Below are 11,065 nucleotides of genomic sequence, written 5' to 3' on the forward strand. Positions count from 1 at the left end.
ATCCGCAATGTAAAGAAGGGACTGGATACACATACGGTCTCAAAACATTTTAAATTGAAACACGCCTGTAAACCCTGTCATTTCAAGTCCTTTTGGGGTATTCAAACCATTAACCCCACTCCTCGTAATAAAGAAACTGACACTTTATTGGCGAAAACAGAAATGAAGTGGATATACAAATTAAAAACTTTAGTCCCCTCTGGGTTGAATAGCGACTTTGAACTAAAATGGTTTTTATGATTTTTAAATTTCTCCTTTTTAAACAATAATGATTTTTATAGTTTTTATATATAATGTTGTTATAAGTTACCCCTGATGTATTTATTTTTATGTTTTGGGTGCTTGATGATCCTGTGTGGAGATGTATATCGGGATTGAGCTGTGAACTGACACGCAATGGAATGCATGCCGGGTTCCGCATACGTCACTTCCGGCAATGCGAGTTCCGCCCGATGGAACGCAAACGTCACTCCCTATATCACGGACATGCCGTATGGGAGTGTCTTTCTTCACAGCTGCAATGAATCTCCTAGATTAAGACACTATTTAAAGCAGGACAGCGTGCTGGACCCCTACGCTTCTGAAGAAGGATACGATATCCGAAAGCGCTTAAGCTGGGGACTGCTTTTTCTGTGCTGGGTCATTTGGAGACTTGAAGACTGGTTCTGACAGCGTGGGGACGCCCTGAGTAAACCGGGACTTGCGGTGACTATAATCCCATGCTGCTGGTGGTTTTCTCCTCATCCTGATACCCAAGCAACCTTTTATGTGTTTAATGCTGTTAACAAGTCTGTGTTTGTAAGTGTTATTATTAAAAAATCCTTTTCCCTTACACAGACGGTATTGCACTATTATATCACTCTTGTTTTTAAAGTACATATTGAAGGTTTTACTGGATGCACTTTCTTCTTGATGCACTGATTTCCCAAATATTTACTGCTGCTAATTTGGACGCTGACGCTGGGTGCTATACCTACGAGGCTGAATGATTCTGACATACCAAATTTCTACATGCAAATTAAAATCCGACATCATGTGAGTGAGATCAAGAAGTAATAAAGGCCTAATTAATCAAATTTGGAATACACTATGTTTTGTGCTTTTTTGTTATCTTTTTAGTATCCAACTCTGGAAGGTCATTTTTTGATCCGTCTGTCGTGAATATTATTGGTGTAAGCATAATTTTGTTGTCTCTAGAAGTGTCAAGTGGCGCCTCAATCGCCCCACATTTTTCTTTTGGTGCATTCGTATTAAGTGGGACCACGGTGAAGGTTTCTTTTGAGGGACGAGGGGCTGACATTTGAATTTTAGCGCAAGAAAGGTCTATTGTTTCTTGTTGAGTTCTATTGTTCACCTTGATTTAGTATTGCTGCTGTCATGTTCACGTTTAGAGACAATAGAAGAGACATCTTTGATGAATTGTTTGTTGAGGAATGTTCAGACACTAATCTTTGTGATGAAGATTTATCCTCAATTTTACACAACCTAGATACAGCTTTAATTAAAGAAAATAGGTTGTGGTGGGAAATTAATACACTGGAACGATATCAAATGGATAAATTAATCCCCAAAGGTTTAAAAATAATAAAAAATCCAACCTTTAATATTTCCAATGAGGAATTTAGACAAGAATGGGATTCTATTTTAGATAACTGTTCCCACAAATTAATCGATCTTATTCTAAGAGAGAGAAAGAAAGACCTACAGGTTTTAAATAATGAGATTGCAGGTCTCCGCATTACTTTAGATCCCCTGTTAGAGTTAGAAGACGTAAAGGAAGCGGAGACAGAAATAGTGCGTAAACTAAATAAAGAAACAAGGGAAATTAAGGAAAGAAAGAAAAAGAAATACTTTGGGGATAAGAATCAGACGAAAAATCCTAAAGATATTATCACTACACCAATTAAAGCCAATCCCAAAGTAATCAATTACAGGAGGAATAGTTTTAGAGAACCTATATCTGAGGGACAAAATGAATGGCAGGAAGTAAAATATAGAGGGGGTAAAAGGATTAATTTTAATAAAACAGGGAGGCGAGATATACAGAATCATCCTAGAGAAAACTATAGGAGGACAAACTTTAGAAGGATGGAGAGGAGGGAAGAAGGTTCCTATCAAAGGGATAGATATGATCGGTATCATATGGATGATGATATCTCACAAGATAGGTGGAACCAAAGGGGTGCTAGACCCCAGAAAACCCATTTTTTAGATTGGGATCGATCACGAAGGAGGATGAATTAGCTAAAATTAACCCCCGGGACCCCCCAAAGAACTATAGGGAAGGGATAAAGAAGAACCCTAATAAGAGTAGAAAGAGGGGGAAAAGAGGGGGTGTAAAGAACAACAACAAAGAACCTATTAAAAAGAAAGTTGAAACTCCTAAGGTTAATACAGTAAAAATATTTAATTTAAGCAAAAAAGTACTTACAGTGGATGAAACGAAAGTACTCACTAGAGGGCTGAAATTTGCCCCTACTAGTCAGTTAGAGCCCTTTGGTTTCTACATAGACCTTCAAAAGTTCATACGCAAACTCACATTGAGGAGGTTCTTTACGGGTAAAAATAATGATGAGGTGGGTGATTCGGAAGCTCAATATGGTTCCCAATTCAAACCCAAATCATCTTTTTACCCCACGTTTGCTAGGGGGAGTTTTATAGACTGCTTTAGCAAACTGGTATTGGACGATGTTGAACAGACTCTGAGGAAAAAACGTAGAAAGTGCAATTTAACCAAAAAGGAATGGTCCGCTCTAAAATCTTTAAGGAATGATGACAGTATCATCATTAAACCCGCAGATAAGGGTGGAGGTCTAGTCTTGATGGATAAGGTGGATTACATAGCTGAGTTGGATCGCCAGCTCGGTGATGGGATCACTTATTCGAAAATCAGGGCAGACCCCACCCTTAAGATCAGTGAATCATTGTGTAAATGGACAACAGAAAGTTTAACGAAGGGTGTTATAACAAAGGATGAGTTCGATTTTATTAACATCGAGCATCCTACAATTCCTACTATTTATTGTCTGCCTAAGGTTCATAAAAATAGGATTTTGGTACTTACCAGGTAAATCCTTTTCTTTGAATCCATAGGGGGCACTGGAGTACTCTTGGGATATGGACGGCTTCCACCGGAAGAAGGCACTGAATAAATTAATTTTTGAGACTACTCCTCCCCTCCATATCCTCGAGCACTTCAGTGTTTTTTACTGAGCCGAACAAGATCGATAGAGAGATTGACAAAAGGAGAATTACCTATAATCTCACGGACAACAATAAAGTTGACACAAAACGTAACAGACAACTAAACAGTTGACACCCTAACTGATTAACCTTTGTTAAATTTAAACCAGTCGTGAAAGTGTGTTACCATAAGAACCACTGAACTTCCTAAAACAGATAAACTGCTCTGGGTGGGCGTCCAGTGCCCCCTATGGATTCAAAGAAAAGGATTTACCTGGTAAGTACCAAAATCCTATTTTCTTTTTCATCCACTAGGGGTCACTGGAGTACTCTTGGGATGTACCAAAGTTTCCTCCGTGGCGGGAGAGCTGTTTGGCACCTGTAACACTAAACGGCCAAAGCTAGATGCTGATGCCGCGAACGTATCAAACTTGTAAAAGCGCACAAACGTGTGAACTGAAGACCAAGTAGCCGCACGGCAAAGCTGTGTCGTAGAAGCCCCACGACTCGCTGCCCATGACGTTCCCACAGAACGTGTGGAATGAGCTGTTACTGATGTAGGTGGCTGTAACCTAGCATGAAGGTAAGCCTGACGTATGGTCAGTTTGATCCATCTGGATAAGGTCTGCTTAGAGGCTGGCCAACCCCTCTTAGCCGCATCATAGAGAACAAACAACGTATCCGTCTTACGAACCGTAGACGTTCGGGATACATAGACGTGTAATGCGCGAACCACATCCAACGTTTCAGCATTCTCTGTTAATACCGGAACTACTATTGGTTGATTGATGTGAAAAGACGACACTACCTTTGGTAGAAAAGCGGGATTCGTCCGAAGTTCCGCTCTGTCATCATGAAAAACTAAATACGGTGACTTGCACGACAAGGCACCCAGATCTGAAACATGCCTAGCCGAAGCTAAGGCTAAAAGAAAAATCGTTTTCCAAGTGAGAAATTTAATATCCACTTGTTGTAAGGGTTCAAAGTAATCGGACTGTAAGAAATCTAAAACCAGATTCAAGTCCCATGGTGCTGTAGGTGGAATGAAAGGAGGCTGTATCCTCATTACACCCTGTAGAAACGTATGTATTGACGGCAACGAGGCCAATTTCCTTTGAAAGTAAATTGACAACGCAGATACCTGCACCTTTAGTGTGGAAAGACGTAGTCCTCCATCTAACCCCATCTGTAAAAATAACAAAAGACGGGATAAATTAAAAGATGATGTCGGAAACTTCCGAGCTTCACACCAACCTATATAAGTACGCCAGATTCTGTAATAATGAGCTGCCGTAACCGGCTTCCTAGCTCGTACCATGGTTGGTATAACAGACTCCGGAATGCCCTCTCTTCTCAAGATGGCCTTTTCAACAGCCACCCCGTCAAACGCAGCCGCGCTAAATCGGGGTAAAGGAACGGACCTTGTTGTAACAGGTCCGGACGTAGTGGGAGTGGCCACGGATCGTCTGCGAGTAAACCGAGGAGATCCGAGAACCAAGTTCTCCGAGGCCAATGAGGCGCTATTAGTATGACTGTGACGGACCCTCTCTTGATCCGTTTTAGCAACAGCGGGAGCAGCGGAAACGGTGGAAACAGATACACGAGGCTGTACGGCCACGCGGCTGTGAGAGCATCCACCGCCACTGCCCTTGGATCTCTTGTTCTGGACACATATCGTGACACCTGATGATTGTGGCGGGATGCCATCAGATCCACCTGAGGGTAACCCCACCTCTGGATCAACATCTGAAACACTTCTGGATTTAATGCCCACTCTCCTGGATGAAAATCCCGACGACTGAGAAAATCTGCCTCCCAGTTGTCCACTCCCGGAATGAACACTGCCGACAATATCACCTGGTGATATTCGGCCCATCTGAGGATCCGAGCTACTTCCCGCATTGCCATGCGGCTTCTCGTTCCTCCTTGTTTGTTTATGTATGCGACTGCCGTCGCATTGTCTGACTGCACCTGAACAGTCTGAAAACGAAACATGTACACTGCTTGTCTTAGAGCATTGTAAATCGCCCTGAGTTCCAGAACATTTATGGATAGCGATCTTTCGTGATCTGCCCAGAGGCCCTGGAGCCGATAACTCTGAACTACAGCTCCCCAACCTCTGAGACTTGCGTCTGTTGACAGAATTATCCAATTCACGACGCCGAATCGTCTCCCTGCAGATAGATTGTGTATTTTTAACCACCAGAGAAGAGACACCCTGACTTGTGGCGACAATCTCACCCTGTGGTGCATCTGCAGATGTGATCCCGACCATTGCGCTAACACCTCCAGTTGAAACGGACGTGAGTGAAATCTTCCGAACTGAAGTGCTTCGAAAGCCGCCACCATTGTGCCTAAAAGGCGAATGCACAAATGTACTGAGACTGTGCGTGGCTTGAGCACTAATTGCACCAGATGACGAATGACCTGTACTTTCTGTTGTGGCAGGTAAACCTTTTGATTTACTGTATCGAGAATCATCCCTAGGAATTGAAGTCGTTGACACGGAATTAGATGTGATTTCTTTAAACTGACTATCCAACCGTGCTGAACTAGTACATTGTACGTCAGCAAAGCATGCTGGAGAAGCAATTGTTGAGACGGAGCCTTTATGAGTAGATCGTCCAAATACGGAACAATTATTACTCCTAGGGACCTGAGATGAGCTATCATCACGGACATTACCTTGGTGAATACCCGAGGCGCTGATGAGAGGCCAAACGGCAGAGCCTGAAACTGGTAATGGTCTCGCCTTATTGCAAACCTTAAGAAACTCTGGTGAGGTGGCCAAATCGGAATGTGTAAGTACGCATCTTTGAGATCCAGTGCAATCATGAATTCCTGTGGCTCTAACCCTGCAATTACTGACCTGAGAGATTCCATCTTGAATCTGTGGTAAGTGACGTAATGATTGAGACCTTTTAGGTTCAATATTGGCCTGACTGAGCCATCTGGTTTTGGTACCAGAAACAGACTGGAATAATAACCCTGCCCCTGTTCCTGCACGGGGACCGGAATTACAACTGCAGCATTCAGCAGAGACTGAATGGCAACCTGCAGAACTGCTTTCTTGTCGTCCGACACAGGCAGTCCTGTCGTGAAAAATCTTCCTGTCGGAAGATAATCGAACTCTATTTTGTAACCCTCTAATACTAAATTGCGGATCCACCCATCTGTGGACGTCTGCAGCCACGCCCCCTGAAAGCTCTGAAGGCGTGCTCCCACAATTGGAGATCCGAGATGGGCTGGGAGCCCGTCATGCCACTGGTTTGTTAGTGGTCTTAGTGTCTTGACGACGTGCATTGGATTGTCGGGCACTACGTCCCCGACCTCTTCTACCAGGCGTGACTGCTCCTGTGCCCTGCCCACGAAAGGGCTGAGTTCTAAAGGATTTGAACGCCGGACCAGAATATTTCCGTTTAGGTATAGTTGTAGGCGATGGAAGAAACACAGACTTTCCTCCCGTAGCCTCAGAAATCCATTTGTCCAATTCAGGACCGAAAAGCTTCTCGCCATCATAAGGCAATGCCTCTATACCTTTTTTAACCTCCGTCTCCGCCTGCCAAGAACGCAGCCAAAGTGCTCGTCGAACTATGACTAGCGATGAGGACAGGCGAGAAGTAAGCTGACAGACGTCAGTAGAAGCTGTACATAGATATTCAGCAGCTTCCCAGATTTGATCCGCGAGAAGTATAAGATGGTCATCTTGCAGAGCCGACTTGAGCTCTTTTATCCATACCATTAATGCTTTAGTAACCCAAATGCCAACCAACCCAGGTCTCAGCAGCACTCCAGCTGCTGTATACATGGACCTTAGCATAGCCTCTATTTTACGATCTGCAGGGTCTTTAAGCGTAGTAGCAGTTGGTACTGGTATGGTTAACTTCCTTGTAAGTTTAGATACGGATGAATCCACCGATGGTGGGTTCTCCCATGTAGCTGTCATGGACTCTGGAAACGGGTAACTCGATTTAAATCTACGAGGTATAGAAAACCGTTTATCCGGATTCTTCCGTGTTTCCAGTAACATTCTATTAAGAGATTCCGAAATAGGGAAACACATCGGAGATCTCTGTCGTTTAGTAAAGACTACCTCATCATTCGTCAGAGGCTCCTCAGTTTCCGTAAACTCCAGCGACTGACGTACTGCTCTGATGAGATTATCAATACCTGGGCTGTCAAAATCGTCACTATCTGACTGTTGGTCTATTTCGCCCTCCTCATACTCATGTTCAGTGAGGTCTAGTATCCCAGAGACTGGAAAATTATTAGGAAAAGGAAACTTATCTTCTCTAACGTCCTAGTGGATGCTGGGGACTCCGTCAGGACCATGGGGAATAGCGGCTCCGCAGGAGACAGGGCACAAAAGCAAGCTTTTAGGATCACATGGTGTGTACTGGCTCCTCCCCCTATGACCCTCCTCCAAGCCTCAGTTAGGTTTTTGTGCCCGTCCGAGAAGGGTGCAATCTAGGTGGCTCTCTTAAAGAGTTGCTTAGAAAAAGTTTTTAGGTTCTTTATTTTCAGTGAGTCCTGCTGGCAACAGGCTCACTGCATCGAGGGACTTAGGGGAGAGAATTTCAACTCACCTGCGTGCAGGATGGATTGGATTCTTAGGCTACTGGACACCATTAGCTTCAGAGGGAGTCGGAACACAGGTCTCGCCCTGGGGTTCGTCCCGGAGCCGCGCCGCCGACCCCCTTGCAGATGCTGAAGATTGAAGAGGTCCGGAACCAGGCGGCAGAAGACTTTTCAGTCTTCCTCAGGTAGCGCACAGCACTGCAGCTGTGCGCCATTGTCTGTCAGCACACTTCCCACAGCGATCACGGAGGGTGCAGGGCGCGGGGGGGGGCGCCCTGGCAGCAATGTAGAATACCTGTATGGCGAAAAATACATCACATATAGCCCTTGAGGCTATATGGATGTATTTAACCCCTGCCAGACTTCACAATCTCCGGAGAAGAAGCCCGCCGAAAAGGGGGCGGGGCCTATTCTCCTCAGCACACAGCGCCATTTTCCCTCACAGAAAGGCTGAGGGGAAGGCTCCCAGGCTCTCCCCTGCACTGCACTACAGAAACAGGGTTAAAACAGAGAGGGGGGGCACTGATTTGGCGATATACATATATATTAAATGCTATATGGGAGGAACACTTATATAAGGGTTGTCCCTGTATAATTATAGCATTTTGGTGTGTGCTGGCAAACTCTCCCTCTGTCTCCCCAAAGGGCTAGTGGCTCCTGTCCTCTATCAGAGCATTCCCTATGTGTGTGCTGTATGTCGGTACGTGTGTGTCGACATGTATGAGGAAAATGTTGGTGAGGAGGCGGAGCAAATTGCCTGTAATGGTGATGTCACTCTCTAGGGAGTCGACACCGGAATGGATGGCTTACTTATGGAATTACGTGGTGACAATGCTAAATTCCTTTGTCGTATAAACAACCCTTATGAAGCTAAGAACACTGTACGCTGTTTACTTAAGAAGTACCGTAATGGTACGCTATCTGCGTAGCGATCGCTCAGCCGTAGGCGAGACGCTCAAGCGTCACGTTCGCTCACGGCCCAGTGATCACAGGACACGTTATTGGTTATGTCTAGGGGAATGATTCGCTGTAGCGTAGCGTACGCTCGAGACCACGAGGAGGTCACCAGCGGTGCAGGCGCTCACAGCACAATACCTTTATATTTAAACCTTTTAACAATGTAATGCGCTATATATCTTAATGTGAATACAGGGTGTAAGTGCAACCTTGTGTAACCTGACTAACTACAAAGCTGATTGAACGTCACCGATGCTCAAGTGAACACTTAACACTATAGAAAATACACAGATACTTGTTTAGGGTTCCAAAGCCTATTATCTGTATTATATCTAGTATACTTGTAAAAGAGTAACACAGTACAAATGATACACTACAATATAACAAAGACTTCCTAACCAAACACCTAACTAAGGGATAAACTACAATACTATCCTGATCTAATACAATACAATACAATACAATAAAGTTTAGTCTAGGGGAGATATGAGAGAAAAGAGAAAATAGAGAGAGAGAAATAGACACAGAGGGAGAGAGAGAAATTGGCTCACAGAAAGACAATGATTACGGAGAGAACTTACGCACAAGGGTATGATCGCCAGCGCCTCGATATCCAGCTCCCGATTATCAGCAGATAACCGTTGATGAGAGAGTGAGAGCTGGATGTGGTCGGCCTGCCTATTTATGCTCCACACACAATGCAATCTCCTGGTCCTACAATCCCATTGTCCATTGGCCGAAGGAATTCGGCCCTGCATCATAACAAAAGGTCATAGGGTGATTCATACAGGTGGGCTGTGACGATTTCCAACAGCTCAGGTGGGTGGGAAACTGGGTTTCCCGCCGCATACCTGAGTATGTGCAAATCATAGAAATGGACATAAACTTCTTATGTCCATAACTATTCGCACGAGCGATTAATACGCTCCAAACCAACACCGGAATATTGCTAATTAAATACTCTTCCGATGGGTACCAAACACTGCAGTATGATTCCTGTTAAACCCTTCGTACGATGCAAAGAGGGATTCCTCAGCTCTGGGACATTATACTTTAACCAAACTTACAGAAACTATCAAAGGGATCATGATCTATAAACTACATTAATTGTGAACATTTGTAACTAATGAGTCGCACGCTACGATCACATAAACTCTACCGTAAATGCGCATACTGCGCGTGCGAGTGCACGCTATTGCGGGTATGCGCTTCCACGGGAGAGCGTATGCACGCGCAGCACGGACCAGTGTGCGGTGCAAATATGGCATCGTGCATAGAGACATTTTTCTGACTTCGACAGTCCACCCTTTGGCAGTCAATAATAACTGCCACAAAACATTTAAGGAGAAAAATGTAAGTCAGGGGTTAATTGATTTCCATGGTGGGGTAAGGAAGAAGAGAGGAGTAGGTGTGAAAAGGGTATGACCTAGTGAGAAAGTAGAAGCATGTGTGTATGAGTCCATGTTTGGAGGGTCATGTATCATCGTGCCGTACGTGTGGTAAATCAAGCTTCGAGGTATTGCGAAGTATACATTTGAATTCCTTCTTATCCTGTGGTACAGGTCTGTGGATGGGCTGTCAAACTTTACCGAGCTCATTTCGGCTGTAGTTGTAACAAAATGGGGATGCACATTTTAGTTGATGATACATGAATGGGGGGGGTATGTGGTTGCTGCTATCTGTGCCTGTATTCCCTATCGACTATGTGTGTTATTACCTGAGGGTTGCAGAGATGAAGATAAAGAACACTTACGAAAAATGCAATGATATTCTATGTCAGGTTAATGTACGTTCGTCGATTGGGGTCTTGATTGGTGTCGGTTGATTGGAGTCTTCTTCTTTGTGCTTTTGCTCATAAATCGTGAGTAAAGCAAACAACGTCCATGGATTTACAAAAAATGTTGGGCTAGCGTGATTTTAAAGTTCCTAGGGAAACTGGGGTACCCATGGCATTGTCCATCAAAATCTTGTATATCAGGTCGTCTGCTCTTCTTCTTTCCATCTTTCCGTTGTCGGCCCCTTGGCTCATCAAATCCTTCGTCTACGTGGGTCTTTGTACCTCGGAGGAAAACATAGAAATGGGTGAAAGACGGACCGTATACTCATTACATCATTACGTCATGGTTTCTAGCATTGGGTCATAAATCAAATCCAGGTTAATTACAGTTTCCTCACTCCTCAAGCTCATCACTTTTGTACTTTGTTTGCACCTCATCAAAGCCTGCCCGCATCTAAATATCAATCCAATAGATATAACAACACCTAAGATACACAGGAGAAACTTTCCAACATCCATTATGACTCCTTGAGCCCACTCTCCCAAACCGGAGAACCAATTTCGCGGGTT

The sequence above is a fragment of the Pseudophryne corroboree genome, chromosome 9, assembly GCF_028390025.1.
Source record: "Pseudophryne corroboree isolate aPseCor3 chromosome 9, aPseCor3.hap2, whole genome shotgun sequence".
Classification (NCBI taxonomy): domain Eukaryota; kingdom Metazoa; phylum Chordata; class Amphibia; order Anura; family Myobatrachidae; genus Pseudophryne; species Pseudophryne corroboree.